The sequence below is a fragment of the Engystomops pustulosus genome, chromosome 5, assembly GCF_040894005.1.
Source record: "Engystomops pustulosus chromosome 5, aEngPut4.maternal, whole genome shotgun sequence".
Lineage (NCBI taxonomy): Eukaryota > Metazoa > Chordata > Amphibia > Anura > Leptodactylidae > Engystomops > Engystomops pustulosus.
In genome coordinates, this window is record NC_092415.1 from 93,387,152 (window position 1) to 93,399,532 (window position 12,381).

Here is a 12,381-nt window from a genome sequence, read left to right on the forward strand (position 1 = left end):
GAACACCCTGTGATTTCCATAATGCTTTTTTCACCCTCCACCACTCTATGACGTTGCCACTATGTTTGGTTTTCCCCTTCATTTCATCTGTCAGAAGGAATGAAAAGCCTGAGGATTGATAGCCTAAAGCAGGAGTGGATACAGAGCACAGAGGACATGCAAATATCCCATTTACTGGTAATCTCTGTTTTGGATTAACTCCTATTTGTCTTTGGCTTTTAGCAATGCTGATGGATTATTGAGCGATTGAAAGTGGACACTGATGGATGACATTAAGGGCAAAATGATCAGTGATGTCAAAGCAAAATTACTGCCGACACACTCTCCACTCTTTTAGGGGATTTCTACATATATCCGCGTTTAACAGAACAGGTTCTGTCATAATCTATGGAATCATCTGATGTCAGTGTAAAAAGGGTGCACTCTTTGACGCTATAATGCGATCTTGGCCCTCAGCTCTGTCCTTTTGAGCTGGCACAGACGTTACCTTGTCAGGCTGCGTTCCCGCTTCGCTTATTTGGTGAAGTTGGCATCTGTAAGTGCCCATGAAATTGAAGAGTGAAGCGATACTAAGAGCGGCGGCTATCATGTGCGTGTCATACTAAAACACAGCATTGTTTGAAGACCAAACCACACTCCCTATGCATATTTGAGCATGGCACAACGTTCTACAACACCCTACAGGCTCTCTACACCCAGGATTTAATGTGATTTGTCATGATTCGATTGGGGTTAAATCACATTTTTTCAAAAAATTTGGAAAATTGTGTCAAACAGAATTTCAACTAATTCGCCCATTTCTATTTGTCAAGTTTTACATCCCATCTGGTTATCAAAGTAACTCAAGGAAAACAGCCAATAAAAAGGGATAGTCTACATCAGACAGAAAATATAAATGTAACAAAACAGGTGGCAAACAATAACCTGTATGACAATAAATTACAGCATTATGAGATAGACTAGCAATTACAGGTATGTTGGAGGTATCTGCTTTAATACATTCCTTTAAATTGTAACCATGGTTTCACAAAACTTCTGAAATGTGATAGTGACATATCAGTAGTTTTGAGCAGTTTTGCCCTGATTGCTGAGAGCACTACCAATCATTAAACCAGAGCAATAGAAGCTCTCAGCTATGTTCTTATACTGTAGCTGTAATCAGCTCAGCCCTTTTCTGTAAATAGAGTGGTGTATGGACAAATTTCCATTATATGAGCCCATACACAACTGGTTTCATAATCCGAGGAGAGACAAGTGGAGCTGATCAATAATGGAGGTGAGGTCATATGATAATAATAATAATAATAACAATAATAATTATGAATCTTTCTTTATGTAGATCATATGATCACGTTTTCTTCTACTTCTACTTCTGTGCACTTAGCAGCTGCGGACTAAAATAATTAGTAATACCCTTTATATGAACAGCCTTCTGTTTCCAAAAGTGCCACCACAGGAGAAAAAGAATCATACACTTTCCTTCTTTACTAACAAAATATAGAAAAAACTTAATTCCATTTTACTTCAATCTATATAAAGAAGCAATAATCTATAATTTGTAAAGTGTCTATGATTTGTAAAGCACTATGGAACATGATGGAGCAATATATATAAATATTATTATTATTAATACTTTATATACTCCAGAATAACCCATCCGAATATAAGCCTAGGTACCTAATTTTAACACAAAACTGAGAATACTTATTAACTCGATTATAAGCCTAAAGTGGAAAATGCATTGTTCACAGCTAGCCAGTTCCCTTCCCCCCAAGTATATAGTCATCCAGCTCCTTGCCCCCCTAGTATATAGCCAGCCCATGCCCTATATTATAAAGCTAGCCAGACCATACCTCCCAGGATATTGCCAGCTGCCCCTGCCCCCATATTGGCCAAGTAACCCCTGCCCCCATTATATAGCCAGCAGCTCCTGCTCCCAGTGTATATCTAGTAGCCCCTGCCCCCAGTATATAGCTAACACCCCTGCCCCCAGTATATAGTCAGACACCTACCCTCAGTATATTGCCAGCTGCTTCTGCTCCTAGTATATAGCCAGCAGCCCCTGCCCCCCCCCAGTATATACCCAGCAGCCCCTTCCCCCCAGTATATAGCCAGGACCCCTTCCCCCAATATATTTAGCCCCCACAGTTTATATAGCCAGCCCTTTGCTCCCAGTATATGGCCAGCTAGCCTCTGCCCCCAGTATATAGCCAGCAGCCCCTGCCCCAATTATATTGCCAGCAGCCCCTGCCCCCAGTATATAGCAAGCAGCATCTGCCCCAAGTATGTACTCACCTTTTTGACGCCCCCCCCCCCCCCCAACAGGTCTTCTTCTTTCTTCCAGTGCTCCATCTCTGTCTACGGGTCCCTGTGTGCTGTGGCACACAAACTATGCCATCAGGCACTTTCATTCTGTGTGATCCGCTAGTGCCTCTGCTTGTGTCAGCAAGTGCCTCACTTTATAATGATGGTGCAAGCACAAAAATAGGACCTGCAGGGGGCGTCGGAAAGGTGAGTACAGAGTTAATATTTTATAGATGCGAGTATTTGCCGATTTATTTTTTTTTAGCATATTTTTACTTGAGTATTTACGTTAGCCATTATACAACAATGTGCATCATGTATTAAATTTCACTACATGCTAAACTTACATTTTGCCTATGTTTTCATGTGGCAGAAGCTGCTACAATTGCATATCATCCAGATTGCTATGATAACATAATGGTTCATGCTGCTGGTTGCTGCCATGTGGTTGGTATTCCCATATATATAGCTAAGCAACATGTATTAATATTATTCAATGGAAACCAATGTATCCCACTGTGCTACATTGAAAAAAAAAACTGATTTGTCTTTCCAGAAAGCATTGCTTTTATTTAGTCATTATTCGCTCCCATTTTGCACCAAAAAAAAGAACAATTATCACCCCCCTGCTGCTTAAATGTTTGCAGATAGCAAGATGCTAATAATTTGCTTGTAGTGCCCATTGAAATGCATGATGTCTTAACATAGCAATAAAATACAATTATATTAAAAGCTGGGGTTTGTCATACAAACTAAGCACTTTGGATGTGACAAGGCGCATTGACATTTTCTTTAAAATATAGTCATGGCATGTGACATTTTAGGCTTATAAATATAGCTTTTCATTTAGTTCACTTAAAGCAGCACAAAGAAGAAAAGTATAAGATTCATTACCTTCGAAAACCAAGAAACATTGTAGGGAAGTATACAGTTTTATTGTAGAACATCATTCTTCAAAATAATAGAGTGCCCTGCTGCGGTCCTACCGCATCAGCATTTACAGGTTTCTATTGAATTCTCCATCATCATTAAAAGAGTATGTTTGTAAAGTGAAATGTTGATCTGATAATATGGGGTTGCTATGTGTTATCCAAGTGTCTGAAAAAGCTTATGACTCATATTTGTATTGTATGAAATTAGCAATAATGAGAATCTGTCACTGGTTCTTCAAATCCTGATCTGTTAAAAAGGGAGTTAGATTTCATTTGTGTTCCACACTTACAAATTCATTTTGTTACACATCTGTAAGAGACTGCTGCTTTTGACATTTCTTTCTATTTTACAAAGTGATAATCAGTGCAAACTGCTTACATATTTATGTAGGAAGTGTTTCCACCAGTATTGTGTCATGGCCACATCACAATACTGTGCACATAAAGGGGCATTCCTGTGCGCATTCGCACCGTGCACCACATTATGTCGTAAGTCCAACATAATTGTGGTGCCCGCCTGCTAAAATGAGTGCCCGAGAAAAAACTGCACTTTGGGTGCCCGCTGGATTCTCCAGATTCATGAAGACTTTGCTTTTTGCTTCACTGTTAATAAATGTGGGCCAATAAGAAAAAAGGTTTGAACTGCTGATAGGTGGTCACATACGGGTAAGCACCATGATATGAGACTTACCAACATCATTACTCAAAAACTTATCCCTGAACACATGTGATTTGACCAAAATGTTTGCTATTAATACGTAGCAAAATGTCTTTTGCCTGGTTAACTGGCAAAACGCATCTGCTTGCTTACCAAACACAAGTGTTTTCGCAAATCGCATGTGTATTCAGGGAGGAGCTTCATTGCGCCTGCAATGTATTTCAAAATGCAATCCAAGTCTAAGTGAACACAGGCTTAGTGAATTATAATTTTACAGGATGTTGCTCTAAAAGAGAGATAAGACACATTAGAGAAGAGAGATAATGAGATCCATGAGTTGGATGTAAAACAAAATGACACTCTCAGCTCTGCTAACTATAACAGACACAAAGTCAGGATTGCTATAAGCCTCCCTCCTGGATAAAGACCATATCTTGCCTGTAGCTTGTAGAGTAAGTCTCTGTACACTGCTACTTGCCAGTAGGAAGTGCCTGTGTTTGAGGTGGTCTTGTAATGCAGGGGGGAGGGGCAGGAGGCAGAGAGCACTGCAGTGTGTAGACAAGAGAAGCTATTCATGAGAAGAGTCGTAAACAGCAAGACTGATAGAGACAGGTTGGAATTATATCTGTGAAATGCTGTATTTTTGTTAATAACAGTGAATTAGGGAATGTGTTATTTTGTTATCCTGAGTACTGTATATTTAAGAATTTTGTCTTCATTGGAATGCCCCTTTAAGCATGCATGGCACTATTACTACCATGCGGTGTACTATTAAATGCACTGTTTAATTATATAGGCATGGTTTATTAATATTATATTATTATTATAATTATATTATTTAAATATTATTATATTTTAAACGGTGGTCATATGATGGGCCACTGCATGGTGCTATATGCTCATAGATTATTTGCATGGGATATTGTAATAACATTTGTGCAAGAATTTAGAAATATTGGGGCACATTTACTTACAGGGTCACCGTTCGTTCACTGAAAGTGCATTGTCCGTCTTTAATGCAGCGTGTGGCTTTCACTAAGATTGTGCGCCTGAAATCATGAATGTGTTGCTTCCCCCGCTGAGGTCCGACAAAGTTCACCTTCATTTTTGTGGTGCATCTTTAACGTAGGGCGTGTGACACACTTTAAAAGTTAAATAACACGCTCTGTACGAATCTGCCGGACTGTCGCATGGAAGCCAGCACAACTTTGCCACAAAAAGGGTTGCGTGCAGCACAATCCAAGTGCACACACTTCTTAAATACCTGTCCAAGCTGTTTTAGCCCCAAAAAAGGTGCACAGTCTGTTTAAAGTGTGCAGCGCGACCCTTAGTAAATGAGCCACATAATCTTTATCTTAAGGGAAGCTTTTTTGTTTTTTTGTATGCCAAATTCTTAATGTATTTATTAAAAATATGAGTCATATATATTATAACTGTTTAATACCTAAACAGTGTAAAAAACTTCAAAACAGCTCATGCAAGGTACAAAAATAATAAAATATGTAAAACACATAATACATTTTATTCACAGCATGTACATCATTGTTGGTATAAGTAAAGCCAGATTTCATGCATATTTAGCTTACTAATTTTGATGTACTTTATTTGATTGAATAACAGATTTATTGTATCAGGGGGTGGCATTTTGTGCTTGTAAGAAACCTTTGATTTTTTTTCTGAAATTTCCATTTACAGACAAAATTGATCAAACATTTATACTACTGCACAGAGCAGCAAGAGCTGTTACTGTGGCTTGTATTCCGGCAAATGCATTTTAGCAGAGCTTACTGTGAGCTGACAAGTCCAGTAATCTCCTTTGTTCCCTGACTGATTTTTCTCTAGTTTTGCATTTTGTTACAATTTCTGTCACTACTAACTGCACAGTGGCACCTGCTCTTCCAGGATGGTACATCCATATGTCCTGTTGTACAAAGGTATGATGTGTCTCTCAAGAGCAAAGAACTTATATAGTATGAGGACAGGGAACATTACATGAAGTAAGAAAGACCAGACCATAAAAGGCCATTAATCCAACAACAGGACAAGAATCAGCTCATTCCTGTGTAAGATGCATTTGGAGATTACCAGAACTATATAGTTACCTTCAATGGGCTCCTTATCTGCATGTTGTTGACCATACTATCTTAACCCGACTTCATGAGGCTGGCATGAGGACCCAATGTTTTGTAAATTGACATGGGCTAACCGCTCCCAGGATTTGTTTCATTTGTTATTCTCTTGGTTTATTGGTTATTCTCTTACCAAAAGCAGGTTCAACATAAACACTGCGATAAAACCAAAAGAGGCTTTAGACGCAATGATGAATAGTAAGCAGCTTGCAACACCCTTTAGAATGTCCAGACTATGTAACCCTGTCTGTTGTTAGGTACAGGAATGTCCAGACTGCATGCAATTCTTCTAGTGCAGGACATTGTGCAGACTGCATGACATGATGCTACTAATTGGCCCTCACATCAAAAAGACTGGAATGAAGTTCATAAGTTGTTTGAATCCATGTGTGGAATTTATCTTTGTAGAAACATCAGTTTTCTGACATAGAAATTTTATAATTGTCTTAACTATAGTTTGCTTGTGATGTTTGCCAGACTACTCCACTATTTGCTTTTGCCTATATTTATTAAGTGAATCTGCTAGAGCTGCTGGTGGGATGGCATGGATACAAAGTCCCAGAGCTGCTGGTGGCATGGTATGGATACAGAGTCCCAGAGCTGCTGCTGGGATGGCATGGATACAGAGTCCCAGAGCTGCTGGTGGGATGGCATGGGTACAGAGTCCCAGAACTGCTGGTGGAATGGCATGGGTACAGAGTCCAAGAGCTGCTGGTGGAATGGCATGGGTACAGAGTCCCGGAGCTGCTGGTGGGATGGCATGGATACAGCATACCAGAGCTACTGGCACAGTACAAGCATTGACAGGGTTCAATGAGAGTTCCAGATCTGTTGGCAGGATATAAACAAGTTCCAGCACAACTGGCAGGATTCAGAGTTCAGGGTTCCAGTAAACACCGGCAAAGCTGACTTCATCATAGTCTGGTCCAGCAACAGATATAATGACTTGCCCTTGACATCTAAGGGGAAGCCTTATATGCAGCCCCAAGATACAGCCAACAGCAGCTGACTGGCCAAAACCTACATCACTCATCACCCGCAGAAACAGCCCTAAACTCAATTAAGGACCACACAGCTTTTCACAGATAGTGAAAGGAAAGCTGATTGTGGCTTACAAACCTGCCAGCAGACGGTCATGATAGAATCAAATCACAAATTTAGGTGGAAATTAACTCCAGCCCCCTCCAAACTTTGGAAATACTTAGCAATTATTTGAGCTCCCAAGAAAGTCTAAAAACTGATTCAAGAAGCCTCTCTAATGATTAATCCCTAAATAATTACCTAATGGCAATAAGCACACGCTGCCAAGGGGCACACTGGTGCCCTGGTCAATTTTTAAAGGAAATCTCTGAATGCATCTTCTTCCATCTCATCGGAAGCATGTCCTGATGATTTTAGTGTGGACAGGCAACTGGAGGCAATATACAGTACAGATTCTTACATTAAGAACTGTGATCCACCAGTAAATAAAATACTTCATTAGGATTATTTCTTCTGCAGATTTTACACTGTTGATGAATTTGTTTTCCATTGATCATTGATACATCCCTTCTTGGTATGCATGTGGTCAATATGTCCCAAAAAATTTATGTGTGTTACAAAGGCTAGAAAGACATTGCAGCTTGTTAAAAAAATGTCCCATATCTCCAACAACTACAAGCAAATTAGATGTATTTAAAACTAAATGTTTTCTATAAAACACAAAGAAGCAAGAAGCCCCAGTCAAGTATAATTATGATATAATGAGAAACTATAAACTTTCATTGATGCATATTTTATCACAGCTCACATCTTATGTGATCTAAAGATTCTGAGCTTGTCCCCAGAGACAAGGGGACTGAAATATGTAATCACGATTTCTTTTATGTTTTTTCCATCACTGACACTGTTCTGATTGCAATTAACATCTTTTACAATGAAACATCAGTTAGCTGTCACATCTACATATAAGAGAAGTAAAGATCACTTAGTTTACTAAGTTATTCTTACAAAGTTTGAAGGGCATAATAAGTGCTAAATCCATTGTCGATGTGCTCAATGTGCTCACCCATAACAATTCATCCCAATTACCCCATTGTATTTATAATAAAATAATCAATTCAATAATATTTACTGATGTTAAAGGGGTATTCTCGTCTGGGCACTCACATTCAGTTTCATTAATCTGCCATATATAAACATTTCTTCAATTAGATGTTATTAAAAAAAATGTTCCTGTGTGAAGATAATTTCTCATAAATGTAGTAATATGGTCCCTTTGAAACGAGATGGCTTCCTCGGATATGGCCACCTCTGCTGGAGTGAGTGCACGAAGACACAAGGGTGTTTGTATATGAAATGTCCGGGAGTTACTGCATATCCCACAGATGTCCTATAGTAATAATTACTGAATTCAGGAGGTCGGGCAGGACTTAATAGCGCATGTCTGGTCACTGCTGCCAAAATCTGACGTGGTCGTATCCGAGGAAGCTATCTGGTTTCTAAGGGACAACATGACTACATTTATGAGAAATTATCTTCACACAGGAACATTTTTTTTTAACATCCAATTGAAGAAATGTTTACATGTGGCAAATGGATTTAATTAAATGTAAATGCCCTGATGAGAATACCCCTTTAATCTAACTATTTTCTTGAAATCGACTTCACATTTGCACAGGAATCAACACTTTATAAATTCTTAGGTATAGACTTCCTGTCATTGTAGGGATTTTTCTTTTCTATTTATGTAAATGAGCTTCTCTGTGCGTTAGAGGCAAAGCCCTGACTGTTTCCCCCTCCACAGTGCACCAAGAAGTTTATTTGCTAATCTAAAACTGATCTACAACTAGGAAATAAGTTGTATTCATGGACATTTTTTTTAAACTGGTGGTAACATTTAGGTATTGTAAATACAATATAAATATTAGATCACTATCCACTGAATGAAAAATTTGATGAAATTAGATTTTTTTTTTAATGAGTTGCCTTTTGAGATTTAGAATTCTGTTTTAAAGAAAATCTACTATCAAAATGAAACGTAATAAACCAGAGGCAAGATAGATAGATGTTTACCAAGTGTTTCCAGAGCTCCTCTGTGGTGCAGCTGTTACCTTGTGATAGAGTACTTTCCTCCTCCGACTGTGTGCTGAAATTTCCTCTGCTACAGAAAAATGATATCATGTAGAGGGGGGAGGGAGTGCAGAGAGAGCAGAGGGGGAGCATGAAACACTGAAACAGCCTGTGAAGCCAGAGCAGGGATGGGCTCTGGTAACAGCCCCCAGAAGCTCTCTTGGCACAATAAAATTTTATCTGGCACTACAATTATAAAATATACAGTTCTGCTTTACATAAAAATTCAACTTAAGTACAAACCCGGGGACTGCCTGTCCATCCATATCTGGATCTATGAATTAGTGCCCCAAGATTATCATGCTTGATAGGTTAATTTCCTATAAATATTCCTAAGTCACAGAGGTCAAGACTAGTGATAAGCAGACCCAACAAAGTTTTGACATAAATGAAATTGGATAAGCTTGGACTCATACCCACACATGTAACACCCTTTATTGGTGCTGGTGTTAACCAATTAAGTCACAGGATGCAACGATCCTCCCCAAAATGATGGTGGTCAGACAATAGGTGTTCTCCTTAAGGAGAGATTACCAAATAAGGCCACCTTAAAGGCATGTGGAGACTTAAAGCCATAGATGCTCCACTAGGGAATTCTGGGAAGAATGCAAATAAGCTTTCCAAGGTGTTAAATGGAAAACAATACCTCCTTTTGCTACTTTAAAAGGCAGCCCCCTTAATACCAAGTATGACCTATAAGAAGTCTAAAAACATGGTGTGGTATTAAGCCAAAACAGGCTGCCTTTTAAGGTAGCAAAAGGAGGTATTGTTTTCCATTTACCACTTTGGAAAACTTATTTGCATTCTTCAAAAAATGATAGTGCACATGCATCATTGGCAAATAAGTGCTGGCACACACACACCTCAATAACTTAAATGCAGATGAAGGCTTTGCCGATAGAAAAGGGGAAAAAGGGAGTGGGGTAGGTTGAGCTGAAACCCACAAAGCTCAACACTAGTCATGGCAGAGGAGATAATAAAAATACACACTGATATTTATTGGCAGTTGGAAAAAAATGATGTTGTTCCTACCTTTAAGCTGATGCTGTCTGGGCATTGTCTTTTGTCTTCCTCAAAGTTTTATTTTTATAACACTTTTGTCTGTAAAACAAAGAAAACAATGACAAAAAACATGTCATAACACACCTTAACTTTGTCTCTATTTTCATGACATTCCTATTACCTCTACCATTCTCTGACATTTGTTCTGGTAGTTCATTCATGTAATGTGTTTCCATCATCATTTTGCCACCTCCTGTCAAGTTGAAGGAGACCCGATTAAGTGTCCTGCATTGTAAGCTTGAAAGGATTATGACTAGTTACCCTATCAGAAGAAATCTAACCAAATGAATTCTGCATTGAAGTAATTGCTTTAGTCAAAGCCCTAACACAAGGAGGAAGCTATGATAGCCCTAGTATCAGCATGTATATCAATCTATGTAACTTACCATGTACCACAATATAGCCAGGACTAACTTCTGTAAAGATTTCTGTAGAACAACTGCAAACAATAAATAAAATACTATCCCCTTGTGCAGCCAGTCCCAAATGAGCCCAAATACTTACCCCCCAAACTATCCCTGCCTGCCTGATGACTGTGCTAATAAGGTAAAAACAAAGTCAGCTAGTTGAGTCAAAACCTGGAGAGTATATTTAGACAAATCAATTGCCAGAGAATGACCAATTCAAATTCATAACAAGATGGTTGTGCACTGGCAAGTCACAGATGAAAAAAAGGTTTGTCAGGAAACAAAGCTGATAACTACAAAACGGCTGTGCAGTACCATGTCAAATATGCAAATGGAGAAGGAAACAAAGCCAATAACTCAAAATTTAATTCAGAAGTATTGGCACGCAGAAGACTGAACCCTAAAAAACTGGCAACCTCTAGAAGGCTGAAATGTTTTTTTTACCAGTTATTGAGCTGCTGAGTAGTAGGTGATCAACATCATTTAGGGTTTTAACTCTTGGCTACCTCTTAGCTTGGCACTGCTATCATTAAACTTGTTGGGGGAGAATTATCATATGCTGGTACTAGGTGTGCCGGACTCCTGATAAGTCAGGCAGACGAAAGAGCACTCCAAGGAAATGATACCACAGACCTGGTTCATTTGAAAGGCCTTATTTGATCCAAAAAATGCTTATAGCCACATGTTTCTAGGATGTAGTCAACCTCTTAGTCAGGCAGAGCATATGCAGATAATAAAACCTATTTATATATTTAGCTATAATATTTAGCTATAATATAACGCCAAACTCCCAACAGGAAACATGATAGTTTTGGCCTTAAAGAGGATCTTGCAGCACTTTCACCAGCTTTATGCTATAATGTGTACACAACTGTCAACACTGTATAAGTGCTGAACTTATGTAGCTGCTTTAAATATTCAGGACACCCATTTAATGTTGTTGATTTGATGATTTGAGTGAAGCATGTAATCTATTTTTTTAACCATGTTTAGGCCCTTATTCGAAGTACAGATGTGTCAACCCTGACATTGCTACTATTTGGTTAAGGAATCACAATTTTCTCACCAAAAAAAATTGATCTAAAATCTAAACATATGAACAAAACCAGTGATAGACAGCAATTGACAAGACAGCCATTGAAAAGATATTTAGATACATACTGGTTAAGCAACACATCTTTACATGTGGAGGCAAGGTGAGAAGGCTGATAAGAGCATCCTAAATACTCAATGTTGCTTTTTAGGCTACCTCTAAGGACTGTGAAGCATGTCCGGAGTTGGGACAAAATCTATGTTATGCCTGCACCCATGAGATTTGAAAAGTGCAAGGCAACTACATGACAAGAAGGAAGGAGGGAGTACAAGAAGGAAGGAGGGAGAACAAGGAGATGCGAGGAGTTAATAAATTTCTAAACCTATTTTCTAAACCTTTAAGGAAAATGTTATGTCCCTATTTCTTGACATACGTTGTAGCTCGGCATGCTGCTTATTACTTTACTCTTTCCTTAAATCTATTTAAATACTCTATTTAATATGAAATTAAAATACAGGAAGAAAAGCTGTATCTGCAGATTTCCAGTGTTCTCTGTGTAGATAGCTAAGTCTTTCATCTTTTCTTACTATTTCATATGGTTTTGAAGTCCAGAATCACACGCTCACACTAATATAAGTCACTTTTTGCATTTACTTAATATATTTCACATTTCTTTTGAAATCACTCTGAACCTTGTTTTTTCCAATTATAAAGTACCTAACAGAGCAAAAAGGGTCATTTCAAT

General features: G+C 38.5%; 1 protein-coding gene across 4 annotated transcripts in view; it reads right to left on the minus strand.

Annotated features, from left to right (window-relative positions):
* CDH20 (cadherin 20) overlaps positions 1-12,381 on the minus strand; it is a 328,467-nt gene that overhangs the window by 235,958 nt on the left and 80,128 nt on the right. For all 4 annotated transcript variants that reach the window (XM_072152733.1, XM_072152734.1, XM_072152732.1 and 1 more), the window contains exon 2: positions 10,167-10,235. The gene's annotated coding sequence lies outside the window, so the exon portion shown is untranslated. The remainder of the gene's footprint in view (positions 1-10,166; positions 10,236-12,381) is intronic.